At 42.4% G+C, this 24016-nt stretch overlaps 1 protein-coding gene across 2 annotated transcripts in view; it reads left to right on the forward strand.

Annotated features, from left to right (window-relative positions):
• CUNH4orf19 (chromosome unknown C4orf19 homolog) overlaps nt 1–24016 on the forward strand; it is a 136275-nt gene that overhangs the window by 85755 nt on the left and 26504 nt on the right. The window contains exons 2-3 of one of the 2 annotated variants that reach the window (XM_033213949.1): nt 18331–18379; nt 18591–18889. The gene's annotated coding sequence lies outside the window, so the exon portion shown is untranslated. The remainder of the gene's footprint in view (nt 1–18330; nt 18380–18590; nt 18890–24016) is intronic. The other variant, XM_033213948.1, reaches the window with a different exon arrangement.

The following is a 24016-nucleotide window of genomic DNA, read 5'->3' on the forward strand; positions in this document are numbered from 1 at the left end:
TGAAGAAAGAAAAAACAACAACTAAAGATCCTTCCAATATTTTCTGGAAAATTGATTTCCTTTTGTGGGAGTGGGAGTGCCTAAATGGAAGAGATAAAAATAATACCTGAGCCAGGTATATTTGACTCAAATTTGAACAGTCATCTAATGGAAGACAAATCTATGTTTGCAAAGTCTTTATTTCCGTTAGGGAAGTAAGTGGATTGCCAAATAATGGCGGGAAATGCCTACAGTGCACATTTTCCTTGTGATTATCAGGCAGAATTTTTTTCTGGTTTTGGGATTCAAAATACGCCAGGTTCTTTATTTTCTTAGGATGTCCATTTTACCTAGTTCATTGTAAATGACACTGAAAGGAAACCCCGATCAAAGTTTTTGGCTTCCTGGAATTTTGCTGTTGCTTGGGGGAAAAGCAATGCTCTTTTTCTGTTTGGAGTTTTCAGTGACATTTAAGGAAGAAAGATGAAACAGGTAATCCATACAGAAATAATCATCTTGTTTTTTCTTTTTGAAAATCACTGGTCCAAGAAAGATACAATTTAAATCCAAGGTCATTGGCATTGACCAGAATAGATAGCTAATACTTTTCCTGAAAGATGAACCATAATATTTTAGCATCATGAAGCCCAGGAATTTGAGCCACAAGAACCTGGGTCCAGGAAAGTCATGCAAATCCATTCTGGCTTGGTCACAGCTGGGGCCTTGACTGGAATCAGCGTTTTCTTAACCTTAAAGCCACTCCTTGGACTCTGTTTCCCTTAATCTGACCAGACTGTCTTGAATCTAATAGTGTGAGGCCATGTATTTAGAGTCACTTAGCTGATTATTGAGTACCCACTGTGTGCTTGGGACTGGATTAAACATGATAGCTTCCTTATGGAATTTACATTTGTCTTAGTCCTTTTGGGTTGCTATAACAAAATACCTTAGACTGGCCAATTTATAAATAATAGAAATTTATTTCACATAGTTTTGGATGCTGGTATGTACAAGATCAAGGCATCACAGATTTGGTGTCTGGTGAAGGCTTGCTCTCTCCCATAAAGGGTGCCTTGTGACTGTGTCCTTACAGGGCGGAAGGGGAGGGCAGCTCCCTTCAACCTCTTTTGTAAGGACACTAATCCCATCCGTGAGGTCAGAGCCCTTGTGATGTAATCAACTCCTAAGGGCCTCACCTCTTAACACTTCCATACTTGGGTTTATGTTTCAACATAAACTGGAGGGACGCCAGTGTTCAAGCCATAGCAACAATTAGCATAGAACAGCCTAGAAATGGGTGAAAATTATTTCCTTTATTCAACTAGAATTGATCAAATGCCTATCATATACTAGGTGCTCTTCTACATACTGAGGATTCAAATGCAAAATATTCCAACTATTATTTAAGAGGTGCAAGAGAGTACCACGAGAGTTCAGAACTGAGAAAACTAATCCAGCTAGAGGCATCCAGGGTACTTTGTGGAAGAGGCCAACACTGAGTGGGAAGTCAGAGTCAGCCAGATGCTATAAGGAGAGCTTTCCAGGGAGAAGGCTGTACATGCACACAGCCAGTAAAAACTCCCAAAGTGTGACAGTATGATGTGTTTTTGAAAGAATCGAGGGCTGTGCGTGGTGGCTCATACTTGTAATCCCAGTGCTTTGGTAGGCCAAGGCAGGAGAATTGCTTTAAAGCAAGGAGTTCAGGGTTACAGTGAGCTGTGGTCCCACCACTGCACTGCAAACTGGGTGACAGAGTGAGACCCTGTTTCAAAAACCAGAATATTTTTTTCTCTATATCCAAACCTTGTTGAATATGTCCACAAATTGTTTTGGGGCCATTTACAGATGGAGTTGGGGGCCACACTGATCCCAAAAGCCAGAGAGGGAGGGGCAGGAAGTGGGAAAGGGGTTTAAGTAGACAGGTATCAGAGCCCCACCTCACTCCACCTCTACCTGGATTTCTGATCATTCAGGTCTCCCACAACCAAGAGGTGTCTGGTGAGAAGATCAGTACATCATCTCATTTTGATTCCACATTTACAAAGAACTAAAAATCACTATTTCAAGACCTGTGCTTTTCCTCGCAGTAACCCTGAGAGATTGGAAGGGGCATTATCACCACCACATTATGGATGAGGAAATTGACATCCTCAGCATGAGCAGCGTTGCTGGGTCCACAGTTCAACATGGCAGCACTGGGACTGGAGCTGTGTTTCCTGGGCCTTGGGGCCCAGGCAGTAGAGTATAGGTTTAAATCTTGGCTCTACCAGTTGCTAGCTACAGGATATAAAGCAAGTTCCTTAACCTGTTTAACATTGCTTCCTCCTCTGTTAAATGAGCTTCAAAATAGTACCTCCTAAGTGGTTGTGAGGATTAAATGAGATCATGCACATAAAGTCCTTGGCACATAGTAAGCACTCAATAAATATTTATTCCATTAATAGTATTGAATCAGATTCTGTGGTTATAAAACTAAGTGTGACACGAGTACAAAACAGAGACAGACAACTACATAACTGGTCATACAGCCAGGGGATAGGTTCGGAGTAAACACTTAGCACAGCACTTTGATTGTTCCATTTGGGATAGGGGCACAGCGGGCCAAAAGCTTTCACAGAGAAGATCTTTTTAGGACTTTGACCCAGGAAGTAGAATTTCACTCACTTGAAAAGGCAAGTCCAACTAAAGAGATGCAATTGTATTAATTACCTATTGCTGTATAACAAATTACCCCAATATTTAGCAGCTTAAAACAACAAACTTTTTTTTTATCTGACAGTTTCTGTAGGCCAGGAATCTGGGCGCAGGATAATGGGGGTGCCTCTGGTTTAAGGTCTGTCAGTCAAGATGTCAGTCAGGGCTGCGGTGATCTCCAGGCTGGACTGGGGCATGGAGAATCTGCTTTCAAGCTCACTCAGGTGCCTCTTGGCAGGTCTGAAAAGGTCCACTTCCAAGCTCACTCATGTGACTGCTGGCATGCCTAGGTTCCTCATCAGGTACTGTCTTTATCCTGTAGAGCTGGAGTCAGCAAACTTTTTATGTAGAGAACCAGATAGTAAATATTTTGGACTTTGCCAGTTACGATATCTGTTGCAACTACTCGACTCTGCTGTGTAGCTCAAAAGCAGCCACAGACAATGCATAAACAAATGCACCTAGTTGTGTTCCAATAGCCATTTATTTGTTCAATATCCATTTATTTGTTCTCTCTGTTGCTCCCTACTAAAACTGATAGCTTAACCAGGGTATCAAAATACTTTACAAACCTCATGTAGCATGGGAAAGATTTAGGGGATGACAACTTAATTGACAGTTCAGGTTCTTTTTGGTAATACATGTAGTCTTAGTCACTGGTGGCATGGCTGCACAGCTTTATGGCAGAGTGAAGGACTCATGGCAGCAGGGCCCTTGCCTCCCATAAGAAAAGACAGACAGGGAAGCTTGAGGACTAGTGGCATCCTAATCACATCTTCCCAGTAATTGATTGCTTGCCCTGTGCCAGTATAACATATGCAACCCATAAGATTGTTCGTAAGGCTCATAAGATACAGATACTTAAGGGCTCACGAAGAGTGCAATGTCTACACAGGTACATTCTGCCCTCCAGAATTTCCCTTAAATAATTGCACAGAAATCTGTCCCTAGTATTTCCTTTTGCATTACATGTATGGTGTACATAGAATCTGGCTTTTCTAAAACAACTAGAACATCAGCAAGGTGTCTCAGAGGTTCAAAAGAGGCCTGGATGACTCTTTGTGCTTGTGTTTGAGGCTGTCAGTATGTTAAAGTAGTAAAATAATGACAAAGCAGCATTATAAAAATCGAAGAATATTTTAAATGCTTACATGTACAAATTTGCAATGTTACACACATGCATAAAAGTGGTAGAATTTTCCTAGTCTAGAAATAACATAAGGAACAGCAAGTGATTTGTTATAGAAAAAAAATGAGGCTGAGGTTTAAAGATACATGATGAACATTACCTTTCTTCAGTCCTGTCAGTGTGGCTCTGGGCATGTATTTGGAGATAGTGTCAGGAGCCTACATTTGAGTCCTCTCATTGACAGGAAGCCCAAGTTAATTAACCTCCTGCATCTCACATTCCCTGCCTAGCTCTGCAGTGATAGGGTTTGTCGCATGCATCTGCTCATACTGAAGACTGCATGATATATAATAAATGAAGAAGCTTAAACTCTGAATTCTTTCTCCAACATGTACTAGTTGTGTAACCTTATGCAAGTTAATTAAGGTTGCTAAACCAATTTCCATTATCGTAAAACGAAGTTAGGACACTGGAATGCTTATTTCACAGAGTTGCTGGCAAGAGAACAAGATAGTGAGTATAAAGTATCAAACACATAGTGAATGCTCAAGTGTCAGATACCATCACCATCTTCACCGTCATCACCACCACGACCACTTCCACCATCACCACCACCATTCCCACCACAACCCTGTCACACACACACACACTCATGCATCAGAACCAGAGCCTCAAATCTTGGTTTTGAAAATCTGTTGAGTGTAACAACTGGGCCTGGACCCAGTGAAGAGTCTTGAGGTTATAACCTCCCTGAGCCCTCCTGCATGTGTGAACTGATAGCGCCACAGCTGCAGTGACTTGGCCCTGGGTTCTGCCTCATTCCACCCTCACCTGCTCTTGGTAAATAAACATATATGTGCAAGACAGTTTATACATCTGAAACAGATCTCTTCTGCCACATGTGTGAAAAAATTGAGAGAATAAGGACTTTATAACTAGAAAACATAAAATCCAAAGGACATTGGGGTACCTGCAGATTTACAGAGTGACTGTCATCATCATCCTTGGGCCCCTGATGCTACAAGAGACACACCTTGCCATCTCCACCTGGGAAGAACTTGTGCTACAAAGAGAGAGAACATGATGAACTTAATAGGAGTTGAGAATTTGGCTCTGATTCCCTGGAGTCTGCCAGGTGGGGTCTTTAGCTGTTTGGAAAAGGAGGGTTTCTGCCTGGGACAGGTTATTGCTGGACGGACTTTCCTGCCACTTTCCCTGGAGGTGTGAATTTGATAGCAGTGATGCCTTGTAGATTTGCGTTTCCTGGTTTGTGATGGAGGAACTTAATCTCCTGTTTAAGTTTCTAACTGCCAGGTCCCATAGGTCACCTTTACTTCACAACAGAAAAATAGAAAAGAATGGAAAGATAAAGAAAATCAAAATCATCTCACACATTAAAATCACGGCCTGTTATAGTTAGCACTGTAGACACTGAACTTGGAAGCTGCAAGGAGGGTGATTTTACCAAAAATGTTAAGTTCCAAAAATGTTAAACTCTAGAGAAGAATGGTTAATTGTCAGGGGTCGCTGTGGGGGAGATGCACGTCACAATGATAACCTATGCATACCCTAAGAATGACCCCACATAGCACTCACACCTGAATGTGTGTTTGGAGTTCCAAGCTAAGGAATCTGGGGGTGGCCAACCCAGAGATTCATTCCTTATCTATGAGAAACATCTGAGCCCCCAACCAATCCTGTGAAAAACAGACCATACATGGGATTAAGGCCCTTCCTTCTCAGTTAAATGAAGGTTAAGTGGAAGCTGTTAAAGGGAGGATGTTACATGAAAAATGCTATATAAACGACATGCTTCTCATGAATGACTGTGGTTTTCGTGTTCTGCTGCCCCTGGTCCCGTGGTTCTCCTATTCAGCCTGCTGCCACTGGTCTGTCCCAATATGTAAGTTCCCCTCTAAACCCTGTGGCAGCCGGGCGCAGTGGCTCACACCTGTAATCCCAGCACTTTGGGAGGCCAAGGTGGGCGAACCACCTGAGGTCAGGAGTTCGAGGCCAGCCTGGCCAACATGGCTAAACCCCATCTCTAATAAAAATACAAAAATTAGCCAGACATGGTGGCGCACGCCTGTAATCCCAGCTACTTGGGAGACTGAAGCAGGAGAATGACTTGAACCTGGGAGGCAGAGGTTGCATTGAGCTGAGATTGCTCCACTGCACTCCAGCCTGGGCGACAGAGCAAGACTCCATCTCAAAATAAAAATAAAAATAAAAATAAACCCTGTTACATTCCCTGGCTCCAGGTCTCTTCTTCAGCTTCTTGGACCTGCTGCCATCCTCACTGGAATTAATGGGGGTTTGGCATGACAGTCACTCTTGGAATAATTTGCAAGAATTTAAAACAATTATTGTGAATATTATGTATAGTCACGGAAAAGGCCAGAGACGTGATGCCAAGTGAAAAAAACTAGACATGTTGTATAATGATCAAAACAGGGTATTTAGCATATGCATCACCTCACGCATTTATCATTTCTTTATCATGAGAACATTCAAAAGCCTCTCTTCTACATATTTTATAAGATACTATACCTTACTGTTACTAAATGTGAAAAAAATAAAAATTAAAAACCACACAAGAAAAAGAAGTGGGACACGAAGTTGTTTGTATTTTGTGTAGAATTTGTATGCAGATGGACATAAACCCTTGAAAAAATTTGCACACATAACACACGGTTCAGTTGCTCTGATTACAGTTGACCTTTTTTCTGCTCTTTTTCCAAGTTTTGTGTGGTTATATGTATTTGCGCATGCATGCATAATTACCTATGTTTTAATGTATGTTGTGTATAAATCACATTATGTATATGCAAATATATACAACATGTTTAATGAACAAAGCTCTTTAAGCGTTTGGAAAAGACCACATCTGAGCAGAGCAAGTGCAAAAAGAAAGTTTTTGTACTTTAAAAAATACTTAGAATTTGGCATAAACTAAGGACTAAACTTGGACGTTAATCAATAAACGAGTGAATCTTACATTCTATCCCGCAGATGATTGTGCTTTAGTGAAGTAACTAGGATTTTTCTTTTTTCTGTGGAGATTCTAGATATAAATCACGGTTTTGTTTCCTTGGTTTAAATTACATTCCTCTTTGATCGTTACTTCACACAATGAGAAGATATTTCCTTGTGCAAAGTAGTGGTTAACTTCTCATAACCTCTGACAACAAAGAGCCTCTGTGTAAGGACACAGGAATTCCTCTTGGGATACAGGGAAGGCCCCCAGCTGAATCGTATCCAAGGAAGATGTTGCAAAGCTTGCAAAGCTTGTTCAGAAAAAGGAGCCCAGCTTGAGATCTTTGCTTTCTATTCAGATATTGGCCCCATGAAGAGGTGGGGGTGGGAGTGGGGGAAACCTATCAAAGAAAAATGGAAAACAAACCTGACTGCATTTACAGATGACAAGGAAAAGTTAATTCTTGCAACCAGTGTTAGAGCCAACTCAGGCTTATATTATATTTGGAATCTAACTCTACTTGGGAAAAAAAAAAAAACTTTTTTTTTTCCTTTCATGGAAGTTAAAGAAGGTAACACAAATAGCCTGTCCACTCTGGGGTGTAAACTCTGAAGTAAAAATCACCTGTCTGCAGAGAAGTCCCAGGCTGGCTGAGCCCTCCTTGACTGTTCTTCCCCACCAATGAGTCCAGCATGTTCCCACCAGTTATGATCATGAACTGAGATCTCTCAGAGTCAGGCATTTGGTATGGTATTCACGGCCTCTCCCCACCTAACCCCAGCCCATCCTAGTGGATTTATCTCCCACCATGCTTCCTTTTCCACCACCCACAAACCTTCCCTTCCTCCCATGCTTTAACTCCCCACAACCTTGTTGGGAGGACTTAGAGAACAATATAAAGCACCCACAAGTGTGTCTGGCATGTCCTGGTTTTCAGTAAATGCTGGTGCCCTTTTCCTTTCTTATCTTTCCCTTTGCACAGAAAGTCTTCCTGTTAGAGGTACTTAAGTCTTGGGGCAATGATAGACCCTTTAACAGGGTGGTGATGAGCAGAAATGAGCTGGGAGGAGAGTCTGCTCTCTCCGCCCTCTGCCAGCCCCTCTTAGGGGCCCTGCTCTACCAGCCTACTCATCAAATGCTGCATATTAACAACAATTAGCCACAAGGCCGCTGCCACTTTTGTGCTTCTGACCCCAGCTTACCCTGATTCATGCATTGTGTGTACACCTCATGTGAAGGAACAAAGGAACCTCGGAGAGGTTGCCAGATTTTCTCAAGGCCACACAGCTTGTAAGTAGTGGAGCCGATTCAGATTCAGGAGTTTCTGGCTCTAGAGCTCACCCCTCTTTTCCACTTGTGCTGAACTCCTATTAACGTCAATAGGGAAGGCACCAGGTTCAAGAGGTCGAAAAAGACATCTAGAGCCAGCAAATGAGACATGGGGCTTATTTGGGGCCTACATACAGGGGAGAGAGTCCAGTGAGGGCAGGCTGGACAACATAACCATAGTGCCCAGTGGTAGCGGACCAGGCCACTTGCAAACTGCATGCATGCACTCTATACGGCATTTTCACTTACCCTCGCCTTAATAACCTCCACCTGGCAACCTTTGCTTAACCCAAAACTCAGGCCTCAATCCCCTGTGCAGCACATCTTCCATGGGACAGGCCGGGTCTCAGATGTTTATCAGAGATAAGGAAGGAATCTCTGAGTTGGTCACTCCTGGATTCCCTAGCTCAGAATACACATTCAGGTGCATCTGTCATACAGGGTCATTCTAAGGGCATACTTAAATTATTGCCACCAGGTGCATTTATCCTGCACCACTATGCAAAAGTGCCTTCCCAAAGACTCACCGACTTTTGGTCACCCGCAGCATTTGTCCCCAACACCTGTGGGTGGTCAAACAGTATCAGGAGAAGAAATACCCCCTCCTAGTTCAGGGGTGGCTCCACTTGAAAACTAACATCCTACAAAGTAAAAATTCCATTCCATGTACAGATAAGTTACCTGGATAAATATCAATCAAGAATCTATATGCTAACAGACCATGGAATGTTATCCTTCAGGAGTTTAATGTTGTACTTGAATATGCTGTAAAAAACACCATTTAAGAACATGTAAGAAGCACTATCCAATAGAACTTGCTGTGATGAGGAACATGTTCTGTGTCTATAGTGTACAATACAGTAGCCACTAGCCACATGTGGCTTTTGAGCCCTTGAAGTATGGCTCGTTAGTGTAACCAAGGAGCTGAAATTTTAATGTATTTCATTTTAAGCAATTTAAGTAGCCATATGTGGTTAGTGTTTAACATTTTGACTGTGCAGCTCCAGAATATTCGGAAAGATTGGTTGTAGGACACCACCCCCACTCCATTTTCATGGTGTTTTGCCTAGAATCTTTATTATATCATTGCATCTAATTGTTTAGGTGCGCCCACCCCGCTAAATTACAAGCTTGATGTCTTATTTATCTGGGCTGTGATCCCTACTAGCATATGGTCTAGCCCACAGCACAAGATGTTTAATAATTAATGTAAGTTGAATAAATGGATGTGAGCTGGCTCTTTCGGAAGCCAGATTGCTACTGCTTGCTAACATCTAATTCACTCTTTCTCATAACTTTCTCTTACAACTAGACTGGTCCCCAAATCTCCAGGTCAAGCCCAGTCTGCTCACCTGTAAGCACATTTTTCTTTTCTCAAATGAAATCGCTCTTTTAAGTGATTGTTTTGGTATTTGCCTCTTCTCTCTAAATGCACACTTCTATTACGATTTCTTTGGTAGGTTTTTTTCCAGTAATAGGCATCATCTTCCACAGTGGAAGAAGCTACCAGCTCCAGCCCCACCATACATAAGGAATGCTACCATTCTTCACTGAACCCCCCCCCCACCTTTAATTTGGGTTAGAGGAATTTTATACTATTGAAATCTGAGCCAGGGAGTGGATTGCCATTATATTTCCTTTGCTGTACAGCATTTTTCTGGAGGTAGCAAAGGGCTTGTTTCTCGTTTACTGAATGTTCTGTATACCTACCACTAATTCAACCTCAAATTATTTCCATGTTATATAAATCTTTCCCTTTGGGACACTTTAGTTATTCTGTCCATTTCATCTCTTAAAAGGCTACCAGAGCCTTCTTAGCTTCTCCAATCTGAATAGGCTGTGCCTTCTCTTGTACATACTGGAGGCATTCTGGGATCTCCCATCACCATCATCCTTGGTAATACTTTTGCCTCTCTTCTGTGTTTAATGCCCTGTTTTCTCTATCCCTCGTCATTGCCTCTTGGTTTACTCCCTCACTTGTTTTTTTATATCTTCCAGTAGCTTCTCATAGCCTGAGAAAAGATATATGGATAATAAATGTTTTGAGACCTTTCACATCTGAAAATGTCTTTATCCTACCCTCTCACTGAATTGGTAGTTTGGCCAGATTTAGAATTATTTGTGAGTATGTATGTTTGAGAAGTCCAGAATCATGCTGATGCCAAGCTCTTTGTATATCGTTGGGTTTGTTTTTGTTTTTTTCCTGGAAGGCTACTGGATCTTCACTTTTATCCTACTTCTGAAATATCTCAGTGATGTATCTTGGTTTTGATTCTTTTTTAAAACATTATATTGGGCAATTGCTGCATCCTTTCAATCCAGAAACTCATGTCCTTCAATTATGTAAAATTTTCTCAAATTATTTTGTGACAAATTCCTTCCCTTCTTTTGTTTGTTCTCCCTTCCTGCAACTCCTATTATTTGGATACTGGACCTCCTGATTGGTCTTCTAATTTTTCTTTTATCTTTTTTATTCAATTTTAAATGACTTTATCTATTTTGCTAATTTATGTGAGATTTCTTCACCTTTTTCTTCTAGATTCTCTATTTAAATAATTATTTGTGCTGTCTTGTTTTAATTTCAAGGAGCTTCTCTTTGTTCTCTGATTTAAAAAAAAAACACAGCTTTGTGTTTGGGGGAACAAGTAACATGATGAGGATGTTATTGTCAGTGGTTTGGGGTCTGGTTTGGGGGCTGGCTTTTTGTTTGTTTGTTGTTTGGGGTTTTCTTTTTTCTGTTCTTTGTTTCCTCCAAGTGCTTTTTGTTGGTGGCTTGGTTGTTTTTTTGTGTGTTTTTTTGTTTTTGTTTTTGTTTTTTTGAGATGGAGTTTTGCTCTTGTTGCCTAGGCTGGAGTGCGATGGTGCAATCTCAGGGGCGCAACCTCTGCCCCTCAGGTTCAAGTGATTCTCCTGCCTCAGCTTCCCAAGTAGCTGGAATTATAGGCATGTGCCACCACACCTGGCCAGTTTTTGTATTTTCAGTAGAGATGGGGTTTCTCCATGTTGGTCTGGCTGGTCTCAAACTCCTGACCTCAGGTGAGCCACCTGCCTCGGCCTCCCAAAGTGCTGGGATTACAGGCATTAGCCACCGCACCTGACCAGGTTGCTTGGTTTTAATCTCTATCTTTATGGTAGAGACTTTTGTTGGATGTCTGGAGGACAACTAGGGGGCAGCTGCCAGGCATTCTCACAGAACCAAGGAGGGGAGCAGGCTGCAGTCCCCAACATTCCCTGTGCACATGTTCACTTAATCTTCCTGTTTTTGGTATGAAACCCCTGCCCTCCACTGTGTCCTCTACTGTTGTTTCCAGTCCAGAAACCCTGTTTCACCATTTCCCGACACTCAACCTGTATTCTTTGGCTGAGATGGAAAGTAGAGACCACTCTAAGGAGTGCAGGAAGGGATTTGGTAACCTGACTTCTTCTTAAAAACCTTCCAAACTATTCTTATTTTAGTCCTTCATAATTCACTCTTACTTTCCTTGGGACTTTAAGGATTCTACCATCTAAATTGGGCTAATCCTTTGTTTTCCAGAGTGCTGATTTATGAGGTCAGTGACTTTGCTTTCTGTTTTTACCTCCTCTACTGCTCTCCCTTTGGGTTTCTGCCTTTGTTTCAATGGGAGGTAGTCAGACGCATTTGTCCCGTCCACCACCTTTCTGTTGTCATCCCCCTATTCGTCGTTTCAGCTCAGTAGGTTAACTGCTGACTTCAGGATCTCTGAAGCTCTGCATATTGTCCTCCTGCCAACTGTCTCGTTTATGGAACCACCGCTCTTCCATTCTGTCAGCCTCCAAAAATATGGATAATTCTAATAATTCCTTCTTTTGTCATACAAATTCCTTCTTCCATGGAAATCTGGATTTTTTTTCCCTTAAAATATAGTACATATTTACAGAAGCCCTACTTTGTATTTCTTTTTGAAGAAGTAAAGATAATGAGATCTGATCCTTAGATTCAAGGAGCTTCCATTGTAGTGGCAGGGAGAAAAACTGAAAACTAATAGGTAATGAGGAGGAGGATGGGGATGATGACAATAACAGTGATGAATCAAGAAACAGCCAACACTGTTGAAATTACTTTGTACCAACTACTGTGCTCCATACTGTGTTCTTTCACTTAATCCTAACTACTGTCTGAAAAAGGTACTATTATCATTGTCATTTTATGCATAAGGAAAGAGCTAGTGAGGCTACGTAACTCTTGTATAATACTATGTGTAATAAACATATAAACCAATGTGCTAAGAGAAACCAGAGGCAGTAGAAATTAATTCAAAAATCCAAGAAATCTTGAAAAAAATCACTTCCGAATTTGCTCCTTCCTCTGGATTCCCTTTGATACCACCACATGCCAGGCTCTTTTTATCTCATCATTAAATTCAAAGGGTAAACTCTTAGCAAGTCTTTCTGTACCCAACCCTTTTCATTTTCTCTGCTTACTACTGGTAGGTCATGCTTTCTGATATATTGCTTTCATCCTGTCATTCGCCACTTCAGAACATAATTTGTTTGCCAATCACGTCATATTTGGTCTTCTGGACCTACTTTCAAGGGCCCCAATAACCTGGCCACATAAGCCATATCCATCTTGTAACAACAGAGTCTCGCTCTGTTGCCTAGGCTGGAGTGCAGTGGCGCGATCTCCGCGCACCGCAAGCTCCATCTCCTGGGTTCGCACCATTCTCCTGCCTCAGCCTCCTGAGTAGCTACGACTACAGGCGCCCGCCACCATGCCTGGCTAATTTTTTGTCTTTTTAGTAGAGACGGGGTTTCACCGTATTAGCCAGGATGGTCTCCATCTCCTGACCTTGTAATCCGCCTGTCTCGGCCTCCCAAAGTGCTGGGATTACAGGCGTGAGCCGCAGCGCCCGGCCTCTGCCTAATTCATTTCTACCCATCTCCCATGGCCTCATTTTTCTGTAAAGCCTTTCCTGGCAGCTTTGTTGCAGTGTGATTCCTTCTTCTCCCAAACTCCCACAATGCTTAGTGCTGATTGGCTGTACCAGGCATCAGGTCTTCCCCATGTACAAGCCAGTGTCATGCCAGTGCTAGCTAGCCCAACAAATGAGTTATTTATACTTGTTTCTATGTATGGAAACACATATTTTCCAGGCACCAGCAGTATACCAAAAAATATTTATTTTTGAAAAGATTTATTATTTCAAAAAGTCATTCTGGGAAAAATTAGAACTTCTTTGATGCATTTTATTTCATGGCTATTGTTATTTCAACACCTGATCTTTATGGTTCTTGGAGCTCATAAAATTCTTACTTCATCCCTGGATATTGTTAGTTTCATCTTAGAAGGACTTCTTTGTATAACTGTACACAGAGTAGATACTTGTTCAATATAGGGTATTGTTTGTGAAATTTTTGCATAATATATTGCTGAAATAAACTATAGAATTAAATGCCACATTTCATTAAATATTAGATGCCATCAATTGTAACATGTACCATTATCTTATATAGCACAAAGATAGAAAATGCTGCCAATGTAACCATGATATGCCAATGATTGTGAGATACATTCCAATTCCAGATATGTTAAAAGGTAAATGAATACATGTACATCTTAGAATCATTAAAATATTAGCATTGTTGTGTTATAATATTATACATTGGTATTAGGCATCTTTAAATTGCCAATGACATTTTTAAGTCAAATTTTTTAGAAACATGCAAGGTACCACCTATATACAAGTCACTGTGCCAGGAGACACAATGTGCAGATAAACATTGTTGAAACCATGGCCTTATCTACTGAGGGTTTATAGTCTGATAGAGGAACATTGTATGAATGCATGACGTACTATAATCCAAGGCGGAAAGTGATCAGAGCTGTCCACCTTGGTAGAGTGATATAGTTTGGCTGTGTCCCCACCCAAATCTCATCTTGAATTGTAGGTATCATAATCCCCACGTGTTGTGGGAGGGACCCAGTGGGAGGTAATTGAATCATAGGGTTGGGTTTTTCCCATGGTATTCTCATGATGGTGAATAAATCTCATGGGATATGATGGTTTTATAAAGGGCAGTTCCCTTGCACATGCTGCCCTACCTCCTGACATGTAAGATGTGCCTTTGCTTCTGCTTCACCATCTGCCATGATTGTGAGGCCTCCCCGGTCATGTGAATGGTGAGTCCATTAAACCTCCTTTTCTTTATAAATTACCCAGTCTCAGGAATTTATTCATAGCAGTATGAAAATGGACTAATACAAAGAGCTTAAAGATCCTTTAGAAATATTTATTTATTTATTTAGAGACGAAGTCTCGCTCTGTCACCCAAGCTGGAGTGCAGTGATGCAATCTTAGCTCACTGCAACCTCCGCCTCCTGCTTCAAGCGATTCTCCTCCTCAGTCTCCCAAGTAGCTGGGACTACAGGCATGTGCCACCACGCCCGGCTAATTTTTGTACTTTTAGTAGAGATAAGGTTTCACCATGTTGGTCAGGCTGGTCTCGAACTTCTGACCTCAGGTGATCCACCTCTGCCAAAGTGCTGGGATTACAGGCATGAGCCACCACACCAGGCCTAGAAATATTTTAAATAGAGTAATGATGTTTACTTTGGAATTTTTTTAAGTCTTCCTGGAGAAAGTGGTGTGTGAAATGAGTTTTGAAGGATGAATAGAATTTTGCAAAATATTGATTGGTAATGAGGTATGCCAACTGGGGGAAATAATATGTGCAAACACACAGAAGCATTGGCATTAAAGAATAATGAAAAGTCTAGTTTGGCTGGAAATAGAAAGTAGCTAGAGGAGTTCCCCGGATACACTAGGAAGGCCATGGATGTCGTATTGTAGAAGGTCTTGAATGCATAGCTGAGGATATTTAAGATTTGGTAGGCAATACAGAACCACTTAAGCTTTTTTAACAATGCAGTGGTTTAATGAGAGCTTTTCATTGCATAACTGGCTCCATCTCATGTTTTAGATTCCAGTTTAAATGCTACCCTCTCAAAGGGTCCAGCCCTCACTCTAAGTAGATTCTCAGCTGTAACTCCAAATTGCCACATCCAGTTGGTTTCCTAGGAAGCACTTACCACTGGTTTTGATCTGTCTGCCAACCACCTGGTCAGCTGCATGGTAGGGCAAGTAGGGTGTTCTATTCCCCTTTTCTACTGTCAGTGCTTAGCACTCCACATGGTACACCTTAGGCACTCAGTAACAGCTCACTAAATGTAGAGACATCTGAGAGTAGCTTCTAACAGACAGCTGGGTACTTTGTTCAAAACAAAAACAAGAATTATGTGATGTTTTCAATTCATAGAGGACACTCTGAGACAGGAGGCCAGGAAACAAGTCCTGGCTCCTCCCCACCGTTCCTTGCATGGCCCTGGATATGTCACTAAGATTCATGCCCTCTGGTTTCTTTATCTTTCCAAAAATGGTTGTGGAGGAACTGACTGCTAAGGTCTTCTCTTCAGAAATGCTGCATCACCCACATGGAAAATATGGGTCTGGTGCTTAGGAGACAAAGGGTGTGGCTTGAGAGGTGGATTTTGGATTTGTTCTACAGGGAATACAGTATAATCAAAGTCAAGATAAAGATCCAGTTTTTTTTTTTTTTTGAGACGGAGTCTTGCTCTTTCGCCCGGGCTGGAGTGCAGTGGCCGGATCTCAGCTCACTGCAAGCTCCGCCTCCCGGGTTTTACGCCATTCTCCTGCCTCAGCCTCCGGAGTAGCTGGGACTACAGGCGCCCGCCACCTCGCCCGGCTAGTTTTTTGTATTTTTAATAGAGACGGGGTTTCACCGTGTTAGCCAGGATGGTCTCGATCTCCTGACCTCGTGATCCGCCCGTCTCGGCCTCCCAAAGTGCTGGGATTACAGGCTTGAGCCACCGCGCCCGGCCAAAGATCCAGTTTTAAAAATGGTCTCGATCCTCTGCACAGCGTTTGATGCTGTTGGGCTGGTAGCTGTTCTCTTCAGCTGAGGCACTGTAGAGCCCTGTACCTCAAACCTTTTCTACTGCGGCTTGTCTGTTTCTTTCACCCAGAACCCTTCAGCCCATAGATGTAGATGTTCAAATCCTATAGTTCTGCCTTCTTCCCTCTTCACATCTCACTCCCTGGAGTGACTCCTAATACTCTATGGAAATCCTTGTTCCCCCTGAGTCTCCTCCTTAAACATCAAGCAATCCAGAATATTTACTGTTCCCATCAGGCTGTCATTCTGTAGGACACACCACCTGGCATCCCACCCTATTCTTTCCACGTTTCATTAAATTTTTAAACAATCTTTCACTGCAGTTTTTGTTACCTAAAGCCTGCAGTTTCCTGTACATAGCATAGGGCTTGTCACACAGTAGGAGTTCAGAATTCTTCGTTGACTAAATAATACTCCATTCTTTCTGCCTCATCTCTGTCACATTCCCCTTGCCTAAAAGACCCTCTCGACACACCTGGTCACTATTAGTTTTTCTTTTTTCTTTTCTCTTTTTTTATGTTTTTGTTTTTGTTTTTGTTTGCAACAGAGTTTCACTCTTGTTGCCCAGGCTAGAGTGCAGTGGCGCCATCTTGGCTCACTGCTACCTGTCCCCGGGGTTCAAGCGATTCTCCTGCCTCAGCCTCCTCTGTAGCTGGGATTATAGGCGTCCGCCACTACGCCAGGTTAATTTGTTGTATTTTTAGTAGAGACGGGGTTTCACCATGTTGACCAGGCTGGCCTCGAACTCCTGACCTCAGGCGATCCGCCTGCCTCAGCCCCACTACGTGCTGGGATTATAGGTGTGAGCCACCACACCCAGCCCCTCTATTAGTTTTTCATCTGATATGATTGCTGTCTGTTTCAGTGCCTGGCTCAGGTGCTGTCAGCTTCTCGAAACCGCCCAGTTAGAGAGTGTACTCTTCCCTATCTGAATGGCCTCAGGATTTTGTTGATGTCCCTTTGATGGCATTGTTTGTACCCTGAATGATATTGTAGTTGGTTGTAAGCTCTTCTCACCTCCTTGCTCTCCACTGCTACAGGGTTATCTCCCTGCAGGCATGAACTTGCCTTTCTCCTGTCTTCCTTATCAAGTAATATTTAAATTGAATTGTCAGTGCTATGATAAAAAATAAGAATAATAGAATAATTGTGTGACATTTGAGCAATGTATTAGCTCTTAAGGAGTTATTGAACAATTTTAAAAAATAATAACCAAGTGAAAAGATTTCGCTGACAAGAATATAAAATTAAATCACCAAAAGGATGTAAAACCATTCCAATATCATAAGACAGAGCTCATTATCTCGATATATAGTCTACTTGGGAGTGGAATAAGAGCCTTTCTTGAAAATGATGTGTCCATATGTAGTAAATTATTCTAATAATCATGGAGAATTGGATAAAAATCTGAACACTTGTTTTACTTTCTTAAGTTCTATACATCGTAAACAAAGATATTTTCTAAATCGTGTATTTTATTGAAATACCACACATTTATTCATTAAACTTTGCTGGTTTTTGTTGTTGTTTTGTTTTTTGTGGGATTTTTCACTTAGTCAAAACTTTGTCCATCAGAGAAGAGGCACATTGTCATGTAATGTTTATCAACAGTAATAACAACTAGCATGTTTTAGTTCATTCGGACTGCTTTAAGAAAATACCAGAAAGCGGGTGGTTTATAAACAACAGAAATTTCTCAGAGTTGTGGAAGCTGGAAAGTTCAAGATCAAGGTGCCAGCCGATTTGGCATCTGGTGAGGACCTTCTACATAGACAACCATCTTTCACTATAACTTGATAAGGCAGAAGGGGCAAGGCAGCTCTCTGGGATCTCTTTTATAATGGCACTAATTGTATCCCCAGAGGGCGGCGCCTCCTAATACCATCACACTGGGGATTGATTTCAACATATGAATTTGCAGGGACACAGACATTCAGTCCATAGTAGGTGGCTTTCGGTTATTGGGCAACTCCAACATTTCCAGTGTGTGATCAACAGTTTGTATGATGTTCCATTTAAATCTCACTGTAATACTATTTTACATACTTAAATTGCGGTTAACTGTGAGTTGATTTCTGAGTGTCAGGAGCTGGGCTGCAAACCCCAGCCTGATAAATGTGAAACCCCTTGCCTTCCTGGGCAAACTGTTCCAAGCCAGGAACTCCTTCCCCACATTACTGTCCAGTGCCCTTTAGGAAATGCTTCCTTCAGTCACACTCACAATAATATCTGGCTGTAAAAAGGAGGCAACCCACAGATCTCAATGTTCAACTTCTTGTTGTTGCAGGAAGAGAAGTTAAACTTCGAGAGAAACCTAACAGACAATCTCCACACAGGTAAGCTATCTTATTTTATCTTTCCATGCTTTGGTGGGAAAATCTAGTCTCTTCCCTTTCCATTAAATTTTCTATCATTCGGTCTTCTGCTACAGTTTTTATTACCTAAAACCTTAAAGCCAGTAGACAGAGCAGTCCCCATAGTCTCTTTCTTTCTGGCTCACTCAAGTTCGAGTAGAATTGCTGTTTCCTTTTTATGTTTGTTTTTCAGAGATGCAATTCTAAAACGAGTGTGATAATGCATGGTTCAACAAAGTCTCCACACTGCAAGATTTCCAGTTAATCTATCCCCCCATCCCCAGGCAGTTTCAAGCTTCTCCAGTTAATGTCCATGCCTCAGAACAGTGGCTCTCAGCGTGTGCTCCCAGGACCTTATGGCATCAGCCTCACCTGGGAACTTGCTAGAAATTCAGTTTCTCAGGCCCCATCTCAGACCCACTAAATCAGAGGCTCCGGGATAATGACTAGCCCTCAAGATGATTCCAGTATACTCTCCTGTTTAGGACCCAGGTACTGTGAATACAGACCTTCCTCCTCTTTATTTCTCTCTGAGTCTCCCTCCCAAGCCCTTTACCATTTCCATCTTTAGCCAAACTTGTAATATAATCTTCTATATATTTCACTCCAGTGGAACCAGCCTGGTCCCCTCACTCTGTGTCTCCTGAAAGTGGTGCATGGATTATTCTTGTTCCCCTTTGCAAATTCTAGATAGTCAAGCGGCCTCCGATCTGCATACCTTATCTTCCTTTGAGGTTCATGCCATTGGCCTATTCTGTCCTTTTCCCTACTTGTTGCCATCATCTGGGGACTTCCCAGCTGCTCCAGATCATTCAATACCATAGGCCCAAAGCCCTTCTGACTTCCTGCACTCTAGTCATCCTCACTTCCACTACATTTCACTTTCCATGGCCACATCCTGGACCATGTCCTTCATTGTAGACACTAATGTGCCAATGCCACCATCTCTTATGGCTCCAAATTCCTCATGCTTAAGGATGCCAAGTCACCGGTCTTGCTTTTGTTCCCCCTAACCTCATTAGGATCCTCACCCACAGGACTCTTTCTTCTTCCTTAGCCAACCTCTTGGCCACACAGCCCTACCCATTTAGTGCAGGCTCCAGGTCCATTGCTTCAACCATGCTTGCCAGCACTCTCGAGACCCAAGCCCTGTTGCCTTATACCTCAACCTGGGACGAGGGTAGTAACCCACATTCTACGGGCCTTTACCTGGATTGCTGGGCACTGCTGGGAGAGGGAAAGAATTCCAGAACTACGTGCATTGGCATCACTCAGATTTTTGGTGGCCAGCTGAGGCCAACCCTCAGCACTGCTCAGCTGCCTTTCAGTGGTTGCTCTTCCCCTCCACCACACACCATTCCAAACCTTGTCACTTTGAGCTTTCACATCTAGTCCTTCCAGCAGACACCTTGCCCCCTACATCAAGAACTCACAGCTTATAGTCCTCCAGCTTCCCACCCTGCATCTAGAAATGTCTCCACTTAAAATCACCCTTGCCTCTTTCCCTCTAGGCTCCAAGGGAAAAGTGTATATCTTTCCATCTTTCTAAGTTGTATTTCTTCACTAGTGATCTTGACTTGATCCTGGTTTTTCCCCCATTCTTTCTACTATTCTCAATTTCTTTCAACTATTTTTTTCCTCCTTGGTTTAGAAAATGTATTTATCTTTCACCTGCTACAAAACCATCCTGTAATCCTGTATCCTTGTCCACTGTGACTGTTCCCTTCATCTTTTCCATCCCAGCCAAGCTCCATAAGAGTTCTCTCTCCTCCTTTTCATATGCCCCATGCATTCCTCAGCCTGCTGCACCCCAGCATGCACCTCTACTGTTCTACAACCTTCCTGCATTTCCCACCAACACCCTCCTTGATAGGAAATTCAGGTGAAATTCACTGTTCCATCCTTTCCTTATCTCTGAGGCATCTGACACCGTTTGATGGAAGACTCTCTCCTCTCCTGCTTCTTGATAATAAAGCCTGATTGCCTCCTCCCTCTCTGAGCATTTTTCCCAATCCTCTTCATATGCTCATCCTCCTCTGCCTGAGAGCAAACAAGCAGAGTTAAGACTTGCAAGCGACTTGCTGGCTCTGCCCTCATGCGTTGAATAGTTGAGAAGGCAGGAAAGACGTCAAAAAATGAATGAAATAAAACTGTAAGTTGCGCTAAGAATGTAAAGTGAAAGGTGACATGAGGTGGAATAACAGGGTTTTAAACTGGCTGGTTTAGATGGGGTGGGGTGAGAAGGCAAAGGAAATAGTCTATGACAAGGTCCTTGAGATCAGGAACAAAACATCAACTTTAAAGACTTAAAAGAAGGCCAATGTGGCCAGGGAAAGAAAGGGGGGACAACGCACCAGAAAGCTGTGTATGTGATAGAAAAGACTTCATCTATTATTGTATACGTTTCTTATTAATTTTAAGTGAGTTACTGCAGTCGATAATCATAATTCACTGGGGTTATGTTCTCTAAAGTCACTTCAAACAAGGAGTTAGTGAGCACTGCACCATTGCTCTCAAGGGAAATATGGGGTTAGGTTCCTACAAGCCTCTAGTCACAATATTTTCATCAACTGATCAATATATAACCTTGTTTTATGTATGTTTCAGTTGTTAAAGCACTTTATTTGCATATGTATTGTTAATTCATTAACATTGAACTCGGGCTAACAGCACTATGACTCATTTCTAAACAAAGCTTGTCTAACACACACATTTTCTCTGTGAGACATATCACAGCATTCTTGCACCTAGGACCAGTAGACAACACATCAGCACTATGCCTGGGGCCATTTTTAACAGTGACATCACCAACAAAAATCACAAAATGCAAGCAATGGGGCCATGAGAAGATACCCATTTACAGTATGGCACAGTGCCATCTTATTTGAGCTCAGCTAGAAACATAAGCATCTAATGACTCAAAATATTTTGCCATTCTGCATATACCCAGGAACAGCCACAGAAGCACAATGAGTATTGAAATTAATGTTAGTAAGCCGGTGAATTCACAAATATAGAATCCACAAATAATGAGAACCAAGTGTATATGTAAAGCATATTGATGAACACCAGGTACGTAAGAAGGACTATGTACATTTGATATTTTAATCATCTTCATTATTGCATGCTACTAAATATCCTAACAGCATGAGATACCTCTGAAAAATTTTAGGCAGGGGAAGTGATAATGATCCAGATTCATGGCCTAAAAAGATCATGACTCCTTTGTGGCAAATATATTAGCCAGAGATACTGGCAAGTATAGGTGATAGTAAGGTGATGTTGTAGTCAGTAATCCAGGTATGAAAGAGATGATGCTGTTTGAGAACGGGGCAGTGGGAGTGCACATTTTTCTCCTGGAATGTGCTCTGGAATCTACCAGAACCACTGTCTGCCCACCTTTGCCCACAAGCCTTTTCTAATCTTCCTATGGTTACTCTGGAGCTCCTTGTCCTAGATAGCATGTTATATGACATATTTGAATCTAGTACTTAAGGCACTATATTAGTCATCTATCTATATACCTGTCTCCTTTCCTGGACAGTAAACTCTTTCTACATCCCTGGAATCAAGTTCGGTACTTGACACATAATAGGTGCTCAGGAAACATCTGTTGCCTGAATAGTTGGTGAGTCATTTAACAAACAGCAGAGATCTTCTACCTCTCAGTGTCTTAGCAATTAGCAGAGTGTCTTACCCCTAGTAGGGGTGTTTAAGGCCTCTAAACCATGCTCAGTCTTTCCAAGTGCAAAACCTATTTTTACTCTACTTTAAAGGAACATTGGGTTCCAACTCTGCACACGTAGGTTCATCTACAAGTAGGGGACAAATTGAGAGTTTTTTCTTGTCTTCCGACCACTTCTTGCTTCCAGTCTTGAGTCTGGAAGCACATTCATAAAATAAAATAGTTGGGTGGGATGACTTCTAAGATTCTTTCAAATCACAGCCCTATCAGAGTAGTCTGCTAAGGCTACCATAACAAAATACTCTAGACTGGGTGGCTTACACAAAATAAATTTATTTTCTCAGAGTCCCGAAGGCCAGGAGGTCCAAGATCAAGGTGTCGGCAAATTCAATTCCTGGGAGAGTTCTTTCCGGCTTGCAGATGCTGCCTGCTCACTGTGTCCTCACACGGCCTCTCCTCAGTGTGCTCTGGACTCACCAGCACCATTCACTTTCACTCACAAGCCTTTTTGAATCTTCCTGAGGTTGCTCAGGAGGAAGTGCTCTCTCTCCTCTTCTCATAAGGCCACCAATCCTCTTAGATTAGGACCCCACCCTGATGACCTCATTTAACTTTAATTACCTCCAGAAAGCCCTATCTCTTATTACACTCACAATGAGTTAGGGTTTCAACATGTGAATTTGGGGGAAGACACAATTCAGTCCACAGCGGATACTGTAAGATTCTGGGAATTGCCCTGAACTAGTTTATTCCAAGCAGGTGGCTCTGAGCTGTGCTTCCTTTTAAATCTATTTGCAGCCTTACGAGACTATATTATATAAACTCCTCTCCACATGGCCACCTCTAAAACTTCCTCAGCATTTTTAGAACTTAACTTTGTCCAAATGCTTCAAGTTTCTTCCAGACGTCTGCCGTCTCCCTGATACGGCTACTTAGCAAAATCAGAGACATTCCCTGTGATGGAGACACACCTCAGTTCCCATGTGGTTCCAGGGAAGATTTGGTCAAAACATTGCCCATTTCTACACAGTGTCTAAAAGGAACTAGCACCCAATGGTTAAAGAATATTCTCAGCCAGGGACGGTGGCTCACCTCTGTAATCCCAGCGCTTTGGGAGGCCAGGACGGGTGGATCACCTAAGATCAGGAGGTCAAGACCAGCCTGGCCAACAAAGTGAAACCACCCTATCTCTACTAAAAATACAGAAACTTAGCCAGGCGTGGTGGTAGGTGCCTGTAATCCCAGCTATTCAGGAGGCTGAGGCAGGAGAATCACTTGGACCCGGGAGGTGGAGGTTGCAGTGAGCTGAGATCGCACCACTGCACTCCAGCCAGGGTGACAAGAGTGAGACCCTGTCTCAAAAAAAAAGAAAAAAAAAGAATATTCTCACAGACAATTGCCATGAACACGCAAGCAGCCAACATTTCCTAAGAACCTGCTATTTGCCAGATACACATCGCCAGGCCTGTCACATGTTTAAGTCATGTGATCTTCATAGGACCCTGACCAGTAGTTCTGGTAATGCAGCCATAAAAATGAAAGTGTCCATGCACTGATGCTGGGGGTGTCTGACTTTTTTCTTTTTCTTTTTTTTTTTAGACAGAGTCTTGCTGTTATCGCCCAGGCTGCAATGCAGTGGCGCCATCTTGGCTCACTGCAACCTCCGCCTCCTGGATTCAAGTGATTCTCCTGCCTCAGTTTCCCATGTAGCTGTGATTACAGGTGTCTGCCACCACACCCAGCTAATTTTTGTATTTTTAGTGGAGACAGGGTTTCACCAGGTCAGCCAGGCTGGACTCGAACTCTTGACCTCAGGTGATCCACCCGCCTCGGCCTCCCAAAGTGCTGGGATTATAGGTGTGAGCCACTGCGCCCAGCCCAGTGTCTGACATTTTTAAGCGGATCCCTTAGTAATGATTGATGCTGAGCTTGTT

The sequence above is a fragment of the Trachypithecus francoisi genome, unplaced genomic scaffold, assembly GCF_009764315.1.
Source record: "Trachypithecus francoisi isolate TF-2019V2 unplaced genomic scaffold, Tfra_2.0 Lachesis_group1, whole genome shotgun sequence".
NCBI lineage: Eukaryota > Metazoa > Chordata > Mammalia > Primates > Cercopithecidae > Trachypithecus > Trachypithecus francoisi.